Here is a 23,935-nt window from a genome sequence, read left to right as displayed (position 1 = left end):
GCCCCCATTCTATATGTTTTTCTTACCACCTGTAGGAATATCATCATTGTGGATGAGTTGTCATTTCTCCTTTCCAAGAGGTTTCTTCTCTTCAAATCAAACCTTTATTAATTTTGATGGTACCCACAATTTTTCTTCTCCTGTGGAAACCAGAGCAAAACCCCTTCTCCAACGTAGCACATCTCCTGGCTTTCATTGAGAGGTCAGGACATTTTTGAAGTAAATTGGTTGATTTAGTTCAGCAGACTTTTCCATTATCCAATGTCTTTCTGCTGCTGCCGTTCCTTTCTCATTAGCGTTAAGAAATTTCAAGGTCAATAAAGCATTATGTAATCTATTTCTGGGAGTATTTTTGGTCCCTTTCTGTTTGTTCAGCATATCGTTTATAGTACAATTTGATCTTTCTATAACTGCCTGACCTGTGGGATTATGTGGTATACCTGTAATGTGTTTTATATTATAATAAGCAAAAAAGCATTTCATTTTCTTAGATACATATGCTGGACCATTATCTGTCTTTATTTGTGCAGGTATTCCCATGATGGCCATAACTTCCAATAGATGTGTGATTACTGAATCAGCCTTTTCTGAGCTCAGGGAAGTAGCCCATTGAAAACCTGAATACGTGTCTATGGTGTGGTGTACATATTTTAATTTACCAAATTCCATAAAGTGGAACACATCCATCTGCCAGATTTCATTTCTCTTAGTACCCTTTGGGTTACTCCCTGCAGGCAACGGTGTTTGATTATAGAAGGAACAAGTAGGACATCTCTTTATAATGTCCTTAGCTTGTTCCCATGTAATGGAAAATTCTTTCTTTAGGCCTTTACTATTGACATGATGCTTCTTATGAAATTCTGAGGCCTGAAACATGCTTCCAATCAATAATTGATCAATCTCAGCATTGCCTTGTGTTAGAGGACCAGGCAGACCTGTATGGGACCGGATGTGTGTTATGTACATTGGACAAAGCCTGTTCCTGATTATGTCTTGTACCTGGATAAACAATGAAGTCAACTATGTGTCATCTGGTATAAATTCAGTGGTTTCAATATGCAAGATAACTCTTTCTGCATATTGTGAATCTGTAACTATATTAAGAGGTTCTTTAAAATCCCTTAGCACCATAAGAATGGCATATAATTCTGCCTTCTGGACAGAATTATAAGGGCTTTGTTCCACCTTACTCAATTAATCTGACTTATAACCTGCTTTCCCTGATTTATTTGCATCAGTATAGAACGTACAGGCTCCAGTTATTGGAGCATCACGTACAATTCTAGGAAGAATCCAAGAAGTTCTCTTTATGAGGTTAAGTCTACCACTTTTGGGATAGTTGCTATTAATTTCTCCCAAAAAATTAGCACAAGCTCTTTGCCATGGTTCATTGTCTTCCCATAACTTTTTTATTTCTTCAGTAGTAAAAGGCACTATAATTTCTGCTGGGTCTATACCTGCTAGTTGATGAAGTCTCAGTTTACCTTTTATAATTAATTCAGAGACTTTTTCCACATAAGTTTTTAATTTTTTACTTGGTTTATTAGGTATAAATATCCACTCTAAAATAATATCTTCCCTCTGCATTAGAATCCCTGTAGGAGAAATTCTGGAAGGTAATATGACTAGGATGCAGCTAAGATTTGGGTTCATCCTATCCACATGTGCCTCCTGTAATTTTTCCTCAATCATTGTCAGTTCCTTTTCTGTTTCAGCTGTCAGTTTTCTTGGACTATTCAAATCTTTATCACCATCTAAGGTTTTGTTTAAATGAACTATTAGATCAGGTGTTATGCCAACAGCTGGTCGTAGACTGGAAATGTCTCCTAACAATCTTTGGAAGTCATTAAGAGTCTTTAACCGGTCTCTCCTAATTTGTGCCTTTTGTGTTTTAATTTTCTCTAACCCTATTCTGTAACCTAGGTAATTAATAGAATTTCCTCTTTGAATCTTTTCAGGGGCAATTTGTAATCCCCACCTAGGCAAGACTTTCTTTACTTCTTCAAACATCCTTTCTAAAGTATCTTTATTTGAATCAGATAACAAGATGTCATCCATGTAATGGTAAATTACGGACTTGGGGAATTGTTTACGAATTATTTCCAATGGCTTACTTACAAAATATTGGCACAATGTAGGACTATTGAGCATACCCTGTGGGAGGACAGTCCATTGATATCTCCTATTAGGCTGAGAATTATTATAAGTAGGCACTGTGAAGGCAATTTTTTCTCTATCATTTTCTTGTAATGGTATGGTGAAAAAACAATCTTTCAAATCAATAACTATAAGAAGCCATCCTTTTGGTAATAGAGAAGGCAAAGAAATTCCAGATTGTAGTGGGCCCATAGGTTGAATTACCTTGTTGACAGCTCTTAAATCTGTCACCATTCTCCATTTACCGGATTTCTTTTTTTTACAACAAACACAGGAGAATTCCAAGGGCTGGTTGATTCTTCAATATGGTGAGCATCTAGTTGCTCTTGCACCAGCTGTTCCAATGCCTGTAATTTATCTTCAGCTAGAGGCCACTGTTTTATCCATATTGGCTTCTCAGTTAGCCATTTTAAAGGTAGGGCTGTTGGTACCTCTAAAGGTTCGGTATTTGCTGTATGTTCTTGTACAGCCTGAATGGCTGGTGACGTTTTCCCATAATATCTCATCATGTCCTTCCCAGAATTATGAGTTCCTGGAACTACAGGAATGTTAATCTGGGTATTCCATTGCTGTAGCAGGTCGCGGCCCCAGAAATTTATTGCGATATTGGCAATATATGGCCTTAGTCTTCCTATTTGCCCTTCAGGCCCTATGCATTCAACCCATCTTGTGCTTTGTTTTACACGAGATAGGGTTCCAATTCCCAGGAACTGAACATCTACCTCTTGAAGAGGCCAATTCGGATGCCAAGATTCTGGAGTAATGATACTTACATACACACCTGTGTCTAATAAGACTTCAATAAAAGTGCCATTTATACAGACTCTTAGCTTTGGTCTTTGATCATTAATAGAAGTCTGCCAAAATATGCGTTTACTCTGTCCTACTGGGTTTTTTGACTCATCCTCCATGCGTAATTCATCATTTAGACCAGTAATATTTTTTAGGGCAGAAATTGGAGCTTTTAATTTTCTTGGTGAGGCACGTTCTCTACTGTGACTGGGAATGACTGGGCCACTGTTGGCTTGGGGGCCTGCGAGAGGCCCCTCAAGGAGTTTCCCGGCGGTATCGGGTTGCCTTGTCTGTCTGTTGTTGTCCTGCATTCGCTGGACCAATGTTGGCCTTTACCGCATCTCCTACATATACCTGAAGGCAGAGGTCTCCTATTTTTGTCATTCCCAGAAGGGATATTATTCCTAGAAATCCTTTGCCTGCAATCCCTTTTCAGATGTCCTAATTTACCACAATTAAAACACCTGGCAGTTTGATGTCTCCTCATTGCTTGGGAATTCGCTTCTCCTACCCAAGTTTCATCATTATAGCTAAACGTCTCAACATTCATTGTATGCTGAATCCATTCATCCATAGGTGCTGATCTAAACTTTAAAGGCCTAATTATCTTTTTGCATTCTATGTTTGCATTCTCAAAAACTAGAGATTCAAGAAGTAGTCGTCTAGCTTCTGGGTCTATTAGCCCTATGTCCAGAGCCTTATTAATCTTTGCAAAAAGTCAATAAAGGGTTCTCTCTGTCCCTGCCTAATTCTGGTATATGATTCAACCCTTTTTGCTGGATCTTGTAGCCTATTCCAAGCATTTAAAGCTGCTTGGTGACATAAACACAGTACTTCATCATCATAAAGAGCTTCTACCTGTGGATCAGCATATTGTCCTACACCAAGAATTTGATCTTGGGAAACCTCCACACCTTTTGCTCTTCCTTGCTGTTCCATATGTTTGGATTCTTCTCTGAAATAGATTCCAAACATCAAGGAAGGTCCATTATCTAAAACTGCAGACACTAACTGATGGAAATCGTGGGGGGTAGCTCTAGCATTAGAAGCCCAAGTCCTTATCATTTCCTTAATATATGCAGAGTGCAAGCCAAAGGTAACAATAACTTGCTTAATTTTTTTTAGATCATTCATTGCTATTGGCATCCATCTAGCTTCTCTGACTCCCTTTGAGCCTTTAGAAGTTGACGCTTTATTAGAATGAATTACAGGGTATGTCGCTAATACCCTGGGTAAGCCAGATCTAATAGCTGGTGGTGGCATTGTATCCTGTCTTTGTGACTTCTCACTCTGTTCACCAACTCCAATAATTTCTTCAATCATTTCAAGTCTTCTTATCATTTTCTCTCTTAAATCCTGAATCTCCTGAGCTACATGTGTTTCTAGTGATTTCACTGAGGTATCAATTTTTTTGTCCGCATTCTGCACCTGTGATTTCAAAGCTTTTGAATCCTGAATCTCCTGACCTGTATTAGTTTCTGTTAATGATTGTATGGTTCTTAGGACCATATTTTTCCTAAGTAATAGAATATTCAAAAGAATACTGAAATCTACTAACCAGTAAATTAAGTTATCTCCATAGTGATATAAACCTTGCATGAAAAAACCCATTGTTTTGGTAGTCAAAACAGTAAAATTCATGTTGGAAACGAGAACTTTCATATTACCTATTATCCAGCAGGTGGCGCTGTTCCCAAGTCGCGACGAAAACAGGGTCCTGTTTCAGTGTCCGCCTAGTATTTGTTAAATGCCAGTTGCTCAACAAAGTAAATGTAATTAAATCAATTCCGTACATGGAACCATAAACCCAGAATCCAGGGGTAGAGAAGAGTAACCCAGAAGCCGTGTATGCCTCCAGGTGACAGAGTTGTCCCAAGGGGTTGCAGCTTTCCGCAACCGGTAACCGCGTGCTCTGGTTAGTTCCGCTTAAGAGCTGCGCTTGCAAGGGAGATTTGAAAGTGATACAGAAAAGAGAAAACCATGTGGGCAGAGACTATGCAGGCCTGTGAAATTTAAATCCACATAGCGAGGCAAACGATAAGCTGCGTTGAGACTTGAAGTCAATCTGAGGTGTCTAAAGGGAAAATATAAAAAACTGCAGCAAGAAAAGCAACTGCATGATGATTTATGTTAAACTGCTGGCTCCACGCACAAGGCACAGGCCGCAAGGAACAGGCCATGGCCGAACTGGCGGCCGGCAGCCGAGCGGGGGGAAGGAGGGGTCCTAAAACCAAACGTTGGGTGCCAGATGAAGACGCAAGTCATAAACAATCCCACACCAGTTTGGAATTGTGATTATTAGGGTGGTATTTATTTAAAGGGGAATAAACTTACAGATCACCGTCCCAGACAACAGCCCTCTGTGCACACAATTAGGAAGAAGTCTAGTCGCCGGAACCGGAGCAGAAAGTAAAGAGAGAGAGGAGGGAAGTAGCCACTTTGTTTTTAAAGGGAAAAAGACCACGCCCCAATGGGCTGGTATCTCGGTGGCTATTGGCTGGAGGAGCAGAAGGACCTCCTGCAACACATTACACTTTCAATATCAATTAGAGCATATTTTAATTTTTGTCTAATTAAGAATAAGCATCCTGGCACTACTTCTACCTTTATCTAGGCAATCTTGGAATGAGCCATCTTGAACCTACATACTTCCAGCATCTCTCAGGAGTTGTGCAACTTCACTTCCTTCCCACCCATTACATGATTTGAATACCTGTTGCTCTCCTTCTCTAGACAGAGACCTGGGCAGATCTGGTTGCTGGTACCTATGACTTCCATGGATACAATTATTGTCTGCTGTACATGTGCTCCCTGGGAATTAAGTGATTCAAATACATTTTGTTATTTGATGTAAGTGTAATTAGATAGTGGGTGGAACTATCAGCTTTATTGGAATTAATTGAAACAAACTGCCAAGTTCAACTTAGTCACACACATGTAAGATTCAGTCCCAAGTAGGGGTGTATCTAGGGACAGGATATATGTGACAAGGCTAGTGACCACTTCTGCCATATGTTTCCTAACAACTTTTCAGAGCAGTAATGGATGTCCATGAAAGGTAAATCTTTAAATGAATACCGGATAGGCTTTCTTTTATGTTATAGGTGTTTTTCCAATGCATTGATGTTATCAAAATTACTCACCATCAATATCACAGTTGACTTTTTTCAGTTTTTTTTTTATTAATTTATTTCTTTATTAAAGATTTCTGTCTCTTCCCTGGCACTGCCTCCCATAACCTTCCCCCTCCCCCATCAGTCCTAAGAGCAATCGGGGTTTCCTGCCCTGTGGGAAGTTCAAGGACATCCCACCTTCTTCCAGGTCTATTAAGGTGAACATCCAAACAGCCTAGGCTCCCACAAAGCCAGTATGTGCAGTAGGATCAACACCCAGTGCCATTGTTCTTGACTTCTCAGCAGTCCTCATTGTCCGCTATGTTTATTGAGTCCAGTACTATCCCATGTTTTTTGAGACCCAGTCCACCTGGCCATGGTGAGTTTCCAAAAGAACATCCCCTTTGTCTCAGTATGTGGGTGCACCCCTCGTAGTCCTGAGTTCCTTGTTCATGCTCTCTCTCCTTCTGCTCCTGGTTTGGGGTTGTAGTCTGTTGCTCCAATGTGGGACTCTGTCTCTGTCACCTTTCATCGCCTGATGAAGGTTAAAATCCAGGAGGATGTCTATATGTTTTCCTTTGTGTTCACCATCTTATTTAGCTTTCCTAGGGTCATAAATTATAGAGTCAATGTCCTTTATTTATGGCTAGAAACCAAATATGAGTGAGTACATCCCATGTTCCTCTTTTTTTGGGGGTCTGGCTAACCTCACTCGGGATAGTATTTCTATTTCTGTCCATTTGAATGCAAAATTCAAGAAGTCATTGTTTTACTGCTGAATAATATTCTAATATGGATATATTCCATACTTTCTTCATCCATTCTTCCATTGAAAGGCATTTCGATTGTTTCCAGGTTCTGGCTATTACACACAATGATGCTATGAAAATAGTTGAGCATATACTTTTGTTGTATGATAGGGCATCTCTTGGGTATATTCCCAAGAGTGATATTGCTGGTTCAGGAGTATGTTGATCCCGAATTTCCTGAGAAAGTGCCACACTGCATTCCAAAGTGGTTGCACAAGTTTGCTTTTCCAACAGCAATGGATGAGTATACCCCTTTTTCTACAACTTTTCCAGCAAAGGCTATCATTGGTGTTTTTGATTTTAGCCATTCTGACAGGTGTTAGATGACATCATAAAGTTGTCTTGATTTGGATTCTCCTTATCTCTAAGGAAGTTGAGCATGACCTTAAGTGTCTTTTGGACATATGAACTTCTTCTGTTGAGAATTCTCTGTTCAGTTCATTGCCCCATTTTATAATTGGGTTGATTAGCCTTTTACGGTCTAATTTATTGAGTTCTTTATATATATTGAAGATCAAACCTTTGTCAATTGTGGGGTTGGTGAAGATCTTCTCCCAGTATGTGGGTTGCCTTTCTGTCTTATTGACAGTGTCCTCTGCTTTACAGAAGCTTCTCAGTCTCAGGAGGTCCCATATTTTCAAAGAGGCCCTTAATAACTGTCCTGTTGTGGTTATACGTAGGAAGTGGTCTCCTGTGCCCATCTGTTGTAGAGTACTTCCCACTTTCTCTTCTATCAGGTTCAGTGTGTTCTGACTCTTATTGAGGTCTTTAATCCATTTGGACTTAAGTTTTGTGCATGGTGATAGACATGGATCTATTTTCATTCTTCTACAGATTGACATCCAGTTTTGCCAGCATAATTTGTTGAAGATGATCTTTTTTATCCATTGTATGCTTTTAGCTCCTTTATCGAAAATCAGGTGTTCATAGGTTTGTGGGTTAAAGTCTGGGTCTTCTTTACATTCCGTTGGTTGACTTCTCTGTTTTTATGTCAATACCAAGCTGTTTTCAATACTCTAGCTCTGTAATAGAGTTTGAAGTCAGGGATGGTAATGCCTCCAGACAATCCTTTATTGTATAAGATTGTTTTGGCTATCCTGAGTTTTTTATTTTTCCATATAAAGTTGATTATTTTCTTCTCAAGGGCTGTGAAGAATTTTGATGGGATTTTGATGGGGATTGCATTGAATCTATATATTGCTTTTGGTAAAATTGCCATTTTTACTAGATTGATCCTCCCAATCCAAGAACAAGTGAGATCCATCCATTTTCTGGTGTCCTCTTCAATTTCTTTCTTAAAAGACTTAAAGTTCTTGTCAAAGAGATCTTTCACTTTCTTGATCAGAGTTACCCCAAGATATCTTATGCTATTTGTGGCTATCGTGACAGATTTGTGGCTATCGTGACAGGTGATGCTTCTCTGATTTCCCTCTCTTCTTCCTTATCCTTAGTGTATAGGAAGGCACCTCTTTCTTGGAGTTGATCTTGAATCCTGCCACATTACTAAAGGTGTTTATCTGCTATAGGAGTTCTTTGGTAGCGTTTTTGTGGTCGCTTATGTATACTATCATATCATCTGCAAATAACAAATTTTCACTTCTTCCTTTCGAATATAAATCCTCTTGATCCCCTTATGTTGTCTTTTTGCTATTGCTAGAACTTCAAGCACTATATTGAAGAGGTATGGAGAGAAAGGACAGCCTTGTCGTGTTCCTGATTTTAGTGTGATGGCTTTGAGTTTTTCTCACTTTAATTTAATGTTTGCTGTTGGCTTGCTGTAAATAGCTTTTATTATATTTAGGTATGACCCTTGTATCCCTAATCTCTCCAGGACCTTTATCATAAAGGGGTGTTGGATTTTGTCGAATGCTTTTTCAGCATCTAATGAAATGATCATATGGTTTTTTTCTTTCAGTTTATTATATGATGGATTACATTGATAGATTTCCCTATGTTGAATGAGCCCTGTATCTCTGGAATGAAGCCTACTTGATCATAATGGATAATTTTTTTTCATGTGTTCTTGGATTTGGTTTGCCAGTATTTTATTGAGAATTTTAGCATCACTGTTTAGGAGTGAGATTGACCTGTAATTCTCTTTCTTGGTTAAGTCTTTGTGAGGTTTTGGTATCAGGGTGACTGTAGCTTCATAAAAGCAATTTGGCAGTGACTCTTCTGTTTCTATATTGTGAAATACCTTCAGGAGTATAGGTATTAGGTCTTCTTGGAAGTTCTTGTAGAATTCCACATTGAAACCATCTGGTCCTGGGCTTTTTTTGGAAGGGAGGTTTTGGATAACAGCTTCTAATTTTTTGCGACTAACAGATCTATTGAGATTGTTCGCCTGGTCTTGGTTTAGCTTTGGTATATGGTACTTATCTAAAAAAATGTCCATTTCTTTTGCATTTCCAGTTTTTTGGCATACAGGCTTTTGTAGTAAGATCTAATGATTCTCTGAATTTCCTGTGTGTCTGTGGTTATGTCCCCTTTTTCATTTTTGATCTTATTTATTTGAGTGTTCTCTCTCTGTCGTTTAGTTAGTTTGGATAAGGGTTTGTCGATCTTTTTAATTTTCTCCAAGAACCAACTTTTTGCTTCATTGATTCTTTGGATTGTTTTCTGTCTTTCTATTTTGGTGATTTCAGCCCTGAGTTTGATTATTTCCAGTCTTCTACTCCTCCTGGGTGTGTCTGCTTCTTTTTTTTTTCTAGAGCTTTAAGGTGTGCTGTTAAGTCCCCATTGTATGGTTTTTCTGTTTTCTTATGTGGGCACTTAGTGCTATGAACTTTCCTCTTAGCACTGCTTTCATACTTTCCCATAGATTTGAGTATGTTGTCTCTTCAATTTTATTAAATTCACGGAAGATTTTTATGTTTTTCTTAATTTCTTTCTTGACCCAGGTGTGGTTCAGTAGTTGACTATTCAGTTTCCATGAGTTGGTCGGCTTTCTGGGGGTAACATTGTTGTTGCCTTCTAAATTTAATCCATGCTGATCTGATAAGACACGGGTGGACACTGATTTTTTTTGTATCTGTGGAGGTTTTCTTAGTTACCAAGTATTTGTTTAATTTCAAGAAGATTCCATGAGAAGAAGGTGTAGTCTTTCCTATGTGAGTAGAGTGATCTATAGATGTCTGTTAAGTCCATTTGCTTCATTACCTCCAATAATTCTCTTATTCTCTATTAGGTTTCTGTCTGATTGACCTGTCCATTGATGAGAGAGGTGTGTTGATGTCTCCTACAACTAGTGTGTGTGTGGTTTGATGTCTGCCTTGAGTTTTAGTAATAATTCTTTTACATAAGTGGGTGCTTTTATATTATGGGCATAGATATTTAGGATTGAGACTTCATCCTGATGAATTTTCCTGTTATGAGTATAAAAAGTCTCAACCTCTTCTGATTGATTTTGTTTGAAGTCAGTTTTGTTAGAAATTAGTATGGCCACTCCTGCTTGATTCTTAGGCCCGTTTGCTTGAAAAACTTTTTCCCAACCCTCTAGTCTGAGTAGATGCCTGTCTTTGTGGTTGAGATGTGTTTCTTGTAAAACAGCAGAATGTTGGATCCTATTTTCGTATCCAATATCTCAGCCTGTGCCTTTTTTTTTCTTTTTTTTCTTTTATTTATTTTTTATTTTTTTTAATTAAAATTTCCACCTGCTCCCCGTTTCCCATTTCCCTCCCCTCCTCCCAAATATTGCCCCCTCCCCCCACTCCCCTTCCCCTATCCCCACTCCTCTTCTCCTACCCCCACACCATTCCCCCTCCCTCTCGATACTGAAGAGCAGTCCAAATTCTCTGCCCTGCGGGAAGCCGAAGGTCCTCTATCTACGTCCAGGAAGGTGAGCTTCTAAACAAAGCCAGTTCATGTATTAGGATTGAAACCTAGTGCCATTGTCCTTGGCTTCTCATCAGTCTTCATTGACCGCCATACTCAGAGAGTCCGGAATCAACCCATGCTTATTCAGTCCCAGACCAGCTGGCCTTGGTGGGCTCCTAATAAATCAGTTCCACTGTCACAGTGGGTGGGTGCATCCCTCGTGGTCCTGATTTTTTGCTCTTGTTCTCCCTCCTTCTGCTCCTCATTTGGACCTTAAGAGCTCAGACCGTTGCTCCAAATTGAGAATCTGTCTCTACCTCGATCCAAGATCCAGTAATACCACTATTGGGAATATATTTTTATTCCCAATGATTATTATAATGTGAGGGTTTTTTTTTTGACTCATTCTATTCGGTATTCTCTATGCTTCTTGAACTATTATAAGAATATCCTTTTCTGAAGTTCATTGAATATATTTTTGGGCCTTTGAGCTGCAATTTATCTTCTTCTTCTAACCCTATTATTTTTATGTTGGGTCTCTTTATTGTGTCCCTGATTTCCTGGATGATTTGTGATGAGATATTTTTAGATATGCTGTTTTCGTTGAACAGTGTGTTTATTTTCTCTATATGGTCTTCAGCATCTGAGATAGCTTCTTCTATCTTTTGTATTCTGTTGGTTATGCTTGCTTTTCTCTGTAATCTCTGTTTGTTTACCTAGATTTTCCATATCCAGATGGCCCTTGTTTCTTGTTTTCTTCATTACCTTCATTTTAGTTTTCAAATCTTGAACTGTTTCCATTATCTGTTCATTGTTTTTTCTTGGTTTCCTAGGGTATCTTTTCGGAATCATTTCTTCAAACTTTTTGTTATTCTTCTCATCCATTTCTTTAACGGAGTTTTTCACATCCTGTTTAAGGGACTCTATCATTTTCATAATGTCTATTTTTTCTATTTCTTCGGCATAAGTGTGTTCCAGTCTTCCTGTTAAACGTTTATTGGATTCTGGTGTAATCATGCTTTTCAGGTTGGTGGAGGAAATTGTCTTCTCATTTCTTCCTTCCATTGCCTTCTGATGGATCTTCTGGTACAGAATCAGAGCCACTTGCTGGCCAGGGACATCTAAGAAAAATGGACTAGCTTGCTGTTTCCAAACTGAGTGAAACAAAGAAAATCCTGCCCGGTTGCACTCACCACACCATCCCAGAGCCTCAGCCCTCAAACAGTCTGAGCAGGGGTATTTTATGGCCTCACAGAAGGGAATGTGTTCCTGGGAGCAAGCTGGAATGGAATCGGATAAGAGAGGCAGTAACTGGGGAGAGAAGCTCCTGCAGAATGACCACAAAATTTAGGGCGTTTGGGGGTGTCTGTGCTCCATTAATAGCATCGGCCAACCATTCAGGAACACACTCAACTTGCTGATGGATCTACTCTTCAGAATCAGGACCACCTTCTGTTCAGGGAACTCACAGATAAGAGGACTAGCTTGCTGCTTGAAGATCAGTGAAACAAACAAAATTCCTTCCTGGCTGCCCTCACCTCCTGACTTTATTTATTTTCCTATCTAAATAACAAGGCATATGAAAGAATATACAATAATGTGACTTGCTTGTTTTGGCAAGGGTCATTCATTACATAAATTCAGACTTGTTCTCTATTGTCATTTGATTGGAACATATCAGTACACTCTAGTGAGCCTTGAATTGACAACTAAAAGGCAGAGAAGCATTTCTATGTTGAAGCATACTCAATACAAAGCATAAAATTATGGATAGGGCAGAACGGGATGCAGAGAAATGTAACCTTAACTCTTGAGCACATAACTGTGAAAGAAGATTATAAGAAAATGCTTTACACTAAGTATCAAGATCACTAAAATTTGTACCCAAATTTTTCATTTGGTGTACATGCACTACACAAAAAGAACACTGCATATGCCAGACCGAGATCTCATGTAAGGGAAAAACAAATTTTTAATTTATTTATTACTTTAAAACAATCTATTTTATATACTAGTCCCAGTTCTTACTTCCTCTGTTTCGTACACTCCCCCCAAACTTATACCCTCCCAAACTCCCATCCACTGCTCAGAGATGGAAAGTCTTCTCATGGAAAGTCAGCAAAGTCTGATACATCACTTTGATGCAGGATCAAGTCCCTCTCCCCTTATCTAGTGTGAGCATGATAGCCATCCCTCCATAGTAAATGGGGTTGAAAAAACGAATTCAAGAAATAGGATTACATACCAGTCTTACTGCCAGTGGACCCACAGTCTGCCCAAGCCATATACATGTCAGTCACATTCAGACAACCTAGTTTTGTTCAATGTGGTATTCTCAGATGTCATCCCTGAGTCAGTGAGCTCCCACTAGCTCAGGTAAGCTGTCTCTGTGGGTTACCCCACCATGGTCTTGACTCCATTGCCTGTATACTCTCTTCTGCCTCTCTTCAACTGGACCTCAGTAGCTTTGCTCACTGTTTAGCTATGGATCTTAGCATCTTTTTCCATCAGTGGTTGAATAAAAATTCTACGATGATATTAGAGTGGTCAAGAATGTGATTACAGATGCAGGCCAGTTCAAAACCCTCTCCACTAGTACTAGAATTTTTATCTGGGACTGTTTTTATGGATTACTGAGAATTTTTCTGGCAGCAGTTTTCTCTCTAAGCCTAGTATTGCTTTCTATATCAAGATATTTTCAGGGCAGACGCACGTGCTCGGGGAGACCAGTGGGCAGACGCACGCTGCGGGTGGAGACCAGCGGGCAGAAGCGGCAGAGACAGGCATGCAGACGCGGCAGGAGACTGGCACACAGACATGGTGGAGACCTGCGGGTAGAAGTGGCAGTGACAGGTGCGCAGATGCGGCGGAGACCGGCAGAGGTGGGATAGTCTAAGCATGAAACAGTGAAGCCCACACTGAGAGCAGATCACCCCACTACTATTAAATCAAGTAGGTTTCTTGGTGCCTAACCTACAGATTGGGAGGCCTTGTATTGGCGAGATCCACTGGCCTGCCCTGAAGACACTCCTGGGTGGGGAGAGTGTTCTTGGCCCAGGGCGGGACACAGGAAATGTAGCAGGGGCATTCCCAGACCCCCTTGACCCCTCAGTTAGTGTATGAGGGATGGTACCCTCTGCTGGGGCTGCTCTTCCTCTGCTGTGACCTCTCTCCCCCTGGCCCAGCTTGCGCCCAGGGGACGCCATCACTCTCCCTCCCTTAAGCAGGGCCATGGGATCACCCAGTTTAGCTTATTTGGGCTCTGGGTCAGGCGCTCAGGACAAAGGGCAGTGGGAGATTCTCTGTTTTGGTGGCTAGCCCACAGAGTGGTAGGCCTTTTTTTGGTGAGATCCCTGGCAAACGGGGAGCCTGGCCCTGTTCCTGAAGACCCTTCTGAGTGGTGAGAAGGATCTTTGCCCGTGGTGGGAGACAGGAAACGAAGCAAGGGCATTTTGTAAGCGAGGCCACTGGCCCAGCAGGGAACCTGATCCTGCCTTAAAAGACCCATTAGATCACATTGATAGGAGGAGATGGACAGGTACCAAGGAAAGAATTCACCCAACAATCTGAAAACAACATGAAAACACCAGAACCCAATGATCTTACATCAGAAGGACTTGAACACCCTAAAACAGAAGTAGTGGAAAAATTGACTTTATGAAACAATAGAGTCCCCTAAACTACATAAAAAATGCCCTTATAGAAATGGATGAGAAATATAACAAAAGGTTTGAAGAAATGGGTAAATACGTGAATGATACCCTGGGAAACCAAGAAAAAACGATCAAACAAGTAATGGAAACAGTTCAAGAATTGAAAACTGAAATGGAAGCAAGGAAGAAAACACAAACTGAAGACCAGCTCGGTATGGAAATTCTAGGTCAACCAGCAGAGACTAAAATATCAAGCATAATCAATAGAATACAAGAGATGAAGAAAGAATCTCAGATTCTGAGGACATCATAGAGAAAGTAAATGCACTGATCAAAGTAAACAGCAAAGTCAACAAATTCTCATCACAAAACATTCAGGAATTATGGGACACAATAAAAAGACCAAACCTAAGAATAATAGGTATAGAAGAAGGAGAAGAGTCACAACTCAAAGGCACAGAACATATTTTTAAGAAAATTCTGGAAGAAAACTTTCCAGAACCCAATGACTTACATCAGAAGGACTTGAACACCCTAAAACAGAAGTAGTGAAAAAATTGACTTTATGAAAGCAATAGAGTCCCTAAAGAAAGATATTCCTTTGAATATTCAAGAAGCATCCAAAACACCAAACAGACTGGATCAAAGAAAAACATCCCCTCACAATATAATATTCAAAACACAAAATATAGTGATTAAATAAAGAATATTAAGAGCTGCAAAGGAAAAAGGTCAAGTAACTTATAAAGGTAATCCAATCAGACTTACACCTGACTTCTCTATGGAAACCATGAAAGCCAGAGGTCCTGGATAGAGGAACTGCAGAAACTAAGAGACCACGGATGCCAACCCAAACTACTAGACCCAGCCCAGCTATCATTCACTATCAATGGAGAATACAAGACATTCTAGGTAAGAACAAATTTAAACAATACGTAGCCACAAATCCAGCCCTGCAGAAAGTAATAGAAGGAAAATCACAACCCAAGGAATCCAACATTGCTAACACTGCCTACAATAACTCAGGCATCTAGCAACCCTTCAACAGCACAACTCAAAGAAAGGAGACACACAAACTCTACTACCAAAAACAATAAGAATAACTGGAGCAAACAACCACTGGTCATTTATATCACTTAATATGAATGGTCTCAATTCACCTATAAAAAGGCACAGACTTAGATGTTGGAGACAAAAACAGGATCCAACATTCTGCTGTTTTGCAAGAAACACATCTCAACCACAAAAACAGGCACCTACTTAGAGTAAAGGGTTGGGAAAATCTTTTTCAAGCAAATGGTTCTAAAAAAAATCAGGTGTGGCCATACTAATTTCTAACAAAACAGACTTCAAACTAAAATCAATCAGAAGAGATCGAGATGGACATGTTATAATCATAACAGGAACAATTCATCAGGGTGAAGTCTCAATTCGGAATATCTATGCTCCTAATTTAAAAGCACCCATGTATCTAAAAGAAATATTACTAAAATTTAAGGCAGACATCAAACCACACACACTAGTAGTAGGAGACTTCAACAAACCTCTCTCACCAAGGGACAGGTCAATCAGACAGAAACCTAATAGAGAATTAAGGGAATTGTTGGAGGTAAAGGCTTAACAGACATCTATAGAACACTCCACCCAAATAGGAAAGAATATACCTTCTTCTCTGCAGCTCATGGAACCTTCTCCTAAATTGACCACATACTCGGAAACAAAGGAAACCTCCACAGATACAAAAAAAAATCAGTTTCCACCTGTGTCTTATCAGATCACCATGGATTAAAGTTAGAAGGCAACAACAATGCTACCCCAAGAAAGACAACAAACTCATGGAAACTGAACAGTCATCTACTGAACCACACCTGGGTCAAGGAAGAAATTAAGAAAGAAATTAAAGTCTTCCTTGAATTTAATGAAAATAAAGAGACAACATACTCAAACCTATGGGACACGATAAAAGAAGTGCTAAGAGGAAAGTTCATAGCACTAAGTGCCCACTTAAAGAAAACGGAGAAAGCATACATTGGGGACTTAACAGCACACTGGAAAGCTCTAGAAAGAAAAGAATCAGACTCGCTCAGGAGGAGTAAAAGACTGGAAATGATCAAACTGAGGGTAGAAATCAACAAAATAGAAACACAAAAAACAGTCCAAAGAATCAATGAAACAAAAAGTTGGTTCTTGGAGAAAATCAACAAGATTGACATACCCCTATCCAAACTAATTAAACGACAGAGAGAGAACATGCAAATAAAGAAGATCAGAAATGAAAAGGGGGACATAACCACAGACACAGAGGAAATTCAGAGAATCATTAGATCTTACTACAAAAGCCTATATGCCACACAACTGGAAAATGCAAAGAAATGGACATTTTTTTTTAGATAAGTACCACATACCAAAGCTAAACCAAGAACAGGTAAAAGATCTAGTAGACCTGTTAGTCGCAAATAATTAGAAATTGTTATAAAAAATAGTCCTTCCTAAAGAAGTCCAGGAGCAGATGACTTCAATGCTGAATTCTACTTGAACTTCCAAGAAGAGCAAATACCTATACTCCTTAACATATTTAACAATATAGAAACAAAAGAGTCATTGCCTAATTCTTTTTATGAATCTACAGTTACTCTGATAACAAAACCACAAAAGACATAACCAAGAAAGAGAATTATAGGCCTATCTCATTCATGAACATTGATGCAAAAATTCTCAATAAAATACTGGCAAACCAAATCCAAGAACACATTAGAAAAATTATCCATTATTATCAAGTAGGCTTCATCCCAGAGATGCAGGGCTGGTTCAACATATGCAAATCTATCAATGTAATCCACCATATAAATAAACTGAAAGAAAAAAACCATATGATCATTTCATTAGATACTGAAAAGCATTCGACAAAATTCAACACCCCTTTATGATAAAGGTCTTGGAGAGATTAGGAATACAAGGTTCATACCTAAATATAATAAAAGCTATTTAAATCAAGACAACAGCTAACATTAAATTAAATGGAGAAAAACTCAAAGCCATCCAACTAAGATCAGGAACAGGACAAGGATGTCCACTCTCTCCATATCTCTTCAATATAGTGCTAGAAGTTCTAGCAATAGCAATAAGACAACATAAGTGGATCAAGGTGATTTGTATTGGAAAGGAAGAAGTTAAGCATTCATTATTTGCTGATGATATGATAGTATACATAAGCGACCCCAAAAATTCTACCAAAGAACTCCTACAGCTGATAAATACCTTTAGTAATGTTGCAGGATACAAAATCAACTCAAAAAAATCAGTTGCCTTCCTATACACTAAGGATAAAGAAGCAGAGAAGGAAATCAGTGAAGCATCACCCTTCACGATAGCCACAAATAGCATAAAATATCTTGGGGTAACTCTGACCAAGGAAGTGAAAGATCTATTTGACAAGAACTTCAAGTCTTTGAAGAAAAAAATTGAAGAGGACACCAGAAAATGGAAGGATCTCCCTTGCTCTTGGATTGGGAGGAATAACATAGTAAAAATGGCAATTTTACCCAAAGCAATCTTTAGATTCAATGCAATCCCCATCAAAATCCCATCAAAATTCTTCACAGATCTGGAGAAGACAATAATCAACTTTATATGGAAAAGCAAAAAACCCAGGATAGCCAAAACAATCTTATACAATAAAGGACTGTCTGAAGGCATTACCCTCTCTGACTTTAAACTCTATTATAGAGCTACAGTATTGAAAAAAGCTTGGTACTGCCATAAAAACAGAGAAGTTGACCAATGAAATCGAATAGAAGACCCTGACTTTAACCCATAAACCTATGAACACCTGATTTTGACAAAGGAGCTAAAAGTATACAATGGAAAAAAGAGAGCATCTTCAACAAATTGAGCTGGCAAAACTGGATGTCAATCTGTAGAAGAATGAAAATAGATCCATGTCTATCAACATGCACCAAACTTAAGTCCAAATGGATTAAAGACCTCACTAACAGTCAGAACACACTGAACCTGATAGAAGACAAAGTGGGAAGTACTCTACAACACATGGGCACAAGAGACCACTTCCTACATACAACGACAACAGCACAGACATTAAGGGCATCATTGATTAAATGGGAACTCCTGAGATTGAGAAGCTTCTGTAAAGCAAAGGACACTGTCACTAGACAAAATGGGAACCCACTGACTGTGAGAAAATCTTCACCAACCCTGCAACTGACAAAGGTCTGATCTCCAAAATATATAAAACACTCAAAAAACTAAGACCGTAAAAGGCTAATCAACCCAATTACCCAATTATAAAATCTGGCACTGAGCTGAGCAGAGAATTCCCAACGGAAGAATTTTAAATGGCCAAAAAACACTTAAGGTCATGCTCAACTTCCTTAGCGATCAGGGAAATGCAAATCAAGACAACTTTAAGATACCATCTTACACCTGTCAGATTGGCTAAAATCAAAAGCACCAATTATATCCTTTGCTGGAGAGGTTGTGGAGAAAGGGGTACACTCATCCATTGGTGGTCGGAATGCAAACTTGTGCAACCACTTTGGAAAGCAGTGTGGTGGTTCCACAGGAAATTTGGGATCAACCTACCTCTGGACCCAGCAATACCACTCTTGGGAATATACCCAAGAGATGCCTTATCATACAACAATATATGCTCAACTATGTGCATAGCAGCATTGTTTATAATAACCAGAACCTGGAAACAACCTTGATGCCCTTCAATTGAAGAATGGATGAAGAAATATGGAATATATACATATTAGAGTCCTACCCAGCAGTAAAAAACAATGACTTCTTGAATTTTACATGCAAATGGACAAATATAGAAAACAGTATCCTGAGTGAGGTAAGCCAGCCCCAAAAAGAGGAACATGGGATGTACTCACTCATATTTGGTTTCTAACCATAAATAAAGGACATTGAGCCTAGAATTTGTGATTCTCGAGAAGCTAAATAAGAAGGTGAACACAGTGAAAAACATATAGGCATCCTCCTGAACAGTAACCTTCATCACACGATCAAAGGAGACAGATACAAAGACCCACAGTGGAGCACCAGACTGAAATCTCAAGGTCCAAATCAGGAGCAGAAGGAGAGAGAGCACGAGCAAGGAACTCAGGACCATGAGGGGTGCACTGAGATAATGGGGATGTTCTATTGGGAACTCACCTAGGCCAGCTGGCCTGGGTCAGAAAAAGCATGGGATAAAACCAGACGCACTGAACATAGCGGACAATGAGGACTACTGAGAACTCAAGAACAATGGCAATGGGTTTTTGATCCTACTGCACATACTGGCTTTGTGGGAGCCTAGGCAGTTTGGATACTCCTCCTACTAGATGGGATGGAGGTGGATGGTCTTTGGACTTCCCACAGGGCAGGGAACCCTGATTGCTATTAGGGCTGATGAGGGATGGGGACTTGATTGGGGGAGGGAAATGGTAGGTGGTGGTGGGGTGGAGGCAGAAATCTTTAACAAACATATAAATAAATAAATAAGAGATATTTTCTTCATTTTTATCCATCTCTGTCCTTCTTGAATCTCAACCATCCCATTCTTTCATTTCTCCTTGCCTTCCCCTTCTTCCATCTCCATCCTCTTCCTCCCACCTTTCCTCCTCCACTGTTCCCAATTTTTTCGGGTGCTCTTTTCTGTTTCTACTTCCCAGGGCTATCCATGCATGCATCATTTAAGATCCTCCATATTACCTTCTTGTTGACAGATGAGTTTATCCTGCCTATTCCCAGAGTGACTTACTTCTAAAGAGCACACAGAGGCTTATATTAATTATGAACTATTTGGCCGATTAGCTCACACTTATTATTGGCTAGGGCTAGCTGTTACATTTTATATTAACCCTTAATTCTTATCTATGTTTAGAAACATGGCTTATTACCTTTTCTCAATAAGTCATTCTCATTATTTTTTTTCTGCCTCTAGCTGATAAGTCACTCTGCCATCCCCTTCCCATATTTCACTTAGTGTAGTAGCCTCAACTATATTACCTGCCTAGTTACAGGAAAGTCTGTACCTTTCCAGTGACTAATCTTTATAGTCTACAAGAATGTTATCCACAGTAGTTCCCCTTTTTTTTCTTTGAAAGAAAGAGCTCTGTTTTATTTCATTTGTTTAGCTTTAGTATATATATTGAAGGTAGAAGTTGCAGTCTATAGGTGTGAATGGCCTTAGCCAATGAGAAGGCATATCATGTTAGTCACAAGGAAGTTGAATTTTCATATTTAATGTGTTCCTTTATCTGGAGTTTGGCAGAGATTGGAGAGTTGGAGAGCTTGGCCAAACTTTCTGAAATTAAAAGAAAAGCATCCTTTTTGTCTCGAAGTATAGAAGACCAAATTATGAATAGATGGGTTTTGAAATTTCAGTCCTATATATACACTCTATGCATCAGCCTTGTGCCCTCGTCATGCTAACAGCTGATAGTCCTGCACATATTGGTCATCTAAAAATTTTCTAGCAGAATATTTAGAGTCATTTGCTTAGACCTAGAATGACTCTGTATCAAGTAATTTGTTTTTATGGCTTCTGCTGACTCATGTATATAGTGAGGGAACTCCCAAGTTAGTTTACCTCTGTGCCTCTTATAGTTTGAAGGATTGCCCTGACCTTGTGGAAAAGCATCGTGATACAGTGTAACTTAGTAGACCAGAATTCCAGGGTAAGGCTCCATATTGTAAAAGTGGCCAGGTTTGAACTCAGTTATCTTGAAGTGTTGGGACATTTTGTTTACTACTGTGGAATAATGCTCTTATATCCTGTATATATTTGTTATTTGTGTTGGTTCAATAAAATGTTCATTGGCCAGAATCCAGGCAGGTAGTATAGGCAGGGTAAACAGACTAGGAGAATCCTGGGAAGAGGAAAATATTCATTCTGCAATCGCCATCCAGATGTATTGGAAACAAGATGTGAATGCTGCACTGAGTAAGCTACCAAACCACAAGGCTAATCTTAGATAAGACCTATGGGTTAATTTAAGTTATAAGAGCTAGCTAGGCATATGTGTGAGCTACTGGACAAACAAGGTTGTAATTAATTTAGTTTCTGTGTGAAAACAGGGTCTCCGTGACCAAGCAATGAAAGGGCTATCTGTATCTACAATTTGCTCTTCTTTCTGTATGTATTTCACGATTTTTTCCATATACCTTTCACCATCTCTCTATCATCTCTATACACCATTATTTCTTTTACTATACTATCATCTTTTCCTGTATTATCTCTAGTTCATCTCATTGTCTATCATCTCTCTATAATCTCTTTGTCATCTTTTTATCATCTCTATCATCACTCTGTCATCTCATGATCATCTCCTTTTCTATCATCTCTCTATTGTCTCTATGTCTATCCTCCAGCATTTATTTTTCTTGTCTCTCTTCCATCCCTTTCTCTATCCCATGTATCATCTCTTCTATTTCTCTATCATGGCTCAATCATCACTTCCTCTATCATCACTTTTTCCTCCATGTCTTTGTCTATCATCACTTCCTCTTTCATCTCTTTCTCATCATCTCTTCCTCTATCATTGCATTTACTATCGTATCTTACTATGATAACATTTTCTTTATCATCTCTTTCTGTAGTCTATTATCTATCATCAGTTTCTCTACTACCTCTGTCATCACGTACTCTATCATCTTGTTCTCGATCATCTATTATTCATTTCTCAATTACCTCTTTCAGCCATCATTTCATTCTCCAGTCTATCATCTCCTATTCTACCATCTCTCTATCTTCACTTACTCTATTATTTCTCTGCCATCTCTTTCTCTGTCTTCTATATCTCTACTATGTCTTTCTCTATCATCTCTTCCTCTATCATATTTCCTCCATTATGATTTCCTCTAACACTTCTCTATCATCTGATTCTCTCTCATCTTTTCTTCTATCATCTCTTCCACTATCATCCCGTACTCTACCATCGCATTTTTAGCATCTCTTCTCTAGCATCTCTTTCTCTATCATATCTTCTTCTATCATCTTTTGCTCTATCATATCTTGCTCTTTGATCTCTATGTCATCTCTTTCTCTATGACCTCTTCATTATCATCTGTCTTTATCACTTATGTATCATCTCATTCTCTAAGATCTCTATCACATATTTCTTTAGCATCTTTTCCTATTTCTCTTGATCTCATTAATGGTAGGCAGAAAATTCCACTGATAAAAATGTATCTCTTGGTATGGTATTATTTTATTTAATTTATTTATTGAAAATTTCCACTTCCCTTCTTCAAATTTCACTCACACTCTGCCATCCCCCTCTCTGTCCCTCTGGAATCCTCAGAGATAACAGAGTGCCCTACCCAGTGGGAAGTCCGAGGCCCTCCCCACTCCATCCATGTCTAGGAAGGTCTGAATCCAAACAGACTAGGCGTGCAAAAATCAGTACACGCAGTAGAATCAAAACCCAGTACCATTATCATTGGCTTCTCAGTCAGTTTTCAGTGTCAGGCACATTCAGAGAATCTTGTTTGATCACATACTCATTCAGTATTAGTCCAGCTGGACTTACTGAGCTTCTATTATATATGTCCCGTAGTCTCTGTTTGTCAAGGCAATTCTTGAGGTCCTAACTCCCCTACTCATGTTCTCTCTCCTTATGATCTTCATCTGAACATTGGGAACTAAGTCCAGTGCTCCAATGTGTGTCAGTGTCTCTATCTCCATACATTGCTAGATGAAGGTTCTAAGGTGATGTGCAAGATATTTATCAGTAGGGCTATGGAATATGGCCAGTTCAGGGACACCCTCATCTGCTGCAAGATGAAAGAGCTAGGGACATCTTCCAGGGCATCTGGGACCCCCTCTAGAGCCAAGTCTTTTGCCAACCCTAAAATGGTTCCCTTCCTTGTGATATCTTCTTTTCTGCTCCGATATCCATCCTTCCTCAATCTCATTCATCCCTATTCCCAATCCTCCCATTCTCCCTTCTCTCTCCCCACTGCCACCCCCATGATCCCAACGTTCACCTGGCAATCTTGTCTACATCCAGTATCTAGGAGGATAAATATATGTTTTTCTTTGGGTTCTCCTTCTTGTTTTCTTCTGTAGGATCATGAATTATAGGCCCAATGTCCGTTGCTTATGGCTTGATTCCACTTCTGATTGAGTTCATAACTTATTCATCTTTTTGTATCTAGGTTATCTCAGTAAAATGTTTTCTATTTCCATTCTTTGAATGCAAAATTCAAAATGTCATTGTTTTATTGCACTGAGTGCATCTCTAAAGTGAATATATGCCACACCTTCTTTATCCATTCTTCTATTGAGGGGCACCTAGGTTGTTTCCAGGTTCTGGCTATAACAAATAGTGCTGGTATGAACATAGTTGAACAAATGCTTTTGTAGTATGATTGGGTATCTCTGGATATATTCCGCAAAATTGAAATTACTGGACTCCAAGGTTGGTTGACTCCTCTATTATAATGTATCATACATCTCTACTTCTGTCAAGGTATCTATAAGCTGCTTCCTTTTTGAGGCTGTTGTCATCATTTGTTGCACATATGTTCAAAGATTGTTTAATATTGTAATATGAAGTAATAATCTTTACGTTATATATTA

The sequence above is a fragment of the Chionomys nivalis genome, unplaced genomic scaffold (genome assembly GCF_950005125.1).
Source record: "Chionomys nivalis unplaced genomic scaffold, mChiNiv1.1 scaffold_44, whole genome shotgun sequence".
Classification (NCBI taxonomy): Eukaryota; Metazoa; Chordata; class Mammalia; order Rodentia; family Cricetidae; genus Chionomys; species Chionomys nivalis.
The sequence above is the reverse complement of the archived record's forward strand: the minus strand, read 5'-3'. Positions refer to the sequence as shown.